Below are 957 nucleotides of genomic sequence, written 5' to 3' on the forward strand. Positions count from 1 at the left end.
CAGTTTCAGGAATCTGGTGATGCTGATGAAGATTATGGAAGAGATTCGGGTCCTCCAGCTAAGAAAATGTGATCATCTTCTCCAGAAGCTGAAAATAAGAGGCGGTCTGGAAAGAATTCACAGGAAGACAGTGAGGACTCGGAATCAAGAGATGTGAAGGCCAAGAAGGATGACTCTCACTCAGCAGATGATAGTGAAGACAAAAAAGAAGATCATAAAAATGTACACCAGCAACGACAGGCAGCTTCTAAGTGGAGAGAAATGCGTATGGAAGATGTGGGCAGCGAGGTAGAACAAGAAGAGGATGAGGAGTCACTATTCCAAGAAAAAGATTCTGGCAGTGATGAAGACTGTCTAATGCAAGACCATGATGACAATGACTATGGCAGTTCAAGAAAGAAGAACAAAATGATGGTTTAGAAATCCAAACCTGAGTGACAAGAAAAGAAAATGCCCAAACCCAGGCTAAAGGCAACAATGAAAGGCAAAGGGAAAGTGGGTCGTCCCACAGCTTCAAAGGCATCAAAGGAAAAGACTCCTTCCCCCAAACAAGACGATGAGGAACCAGGAAGTCCTCCTGAAGCGAGAACATCTGCCAGCCTTCCACCAGAAAAATCTGGGGATGAAGGGTCTGAAGATGAAGCCCAGTCTGGGGATGATTGAAAGTGATGATGGTTTGGGGAGAGATTTTATTAACAAAGAAAGAGGAGAACCTCCTTAAAATAGAACTTGGTTTGGCTATGGCTTGAAAAATGGTCTTTGAATGCTTGGTTCTATTTGTTGAAGATAACATTTTCTCTCTCTCTCTTCTTTTTTTTTTTTTTTTAAAGAAAACCATTGTATGTGTAAGTTACTTTTTGGATGTCGTCTTCTCTTTGCCACCCACTCCCCACCCCACCCCACCCCCAGTCTCCAATGAAAGTCATACCAAATGAATTACCAGATTCTTTACTTTAA

The 957-nt window shown here is 42.2% G+C and overlaps 1 pseudogene; it reads left to right on the top strand.

Annotated features, from left to right (window-relative positions):
• Window positions 1–663, top strand: part of LOC102831284 — a 7097-nt pseudogene extending 6434 nt beyond the window's left edge.
• The last annotated feature ends 294 nt before the right edge of the window (window positions 664–957 follow it).

The sequence above is a fragment of the Chrysochloris asiatica genome, unplaced genomic scaffold (genome assembly GCF_000296735.1).
Source record: "Chrysochloris asiatica unplaced genomic scaffold, ChrAsi1.0 scaffold00184, whole genome shotgun sequence".
NCBI classification, from domain to species: Eukaryota; Metazoa; Chordata; class Mammalia; order Afrosoricida; family Chrysochloridae; genus Chrysochloris; species Chrysochloris asiatica.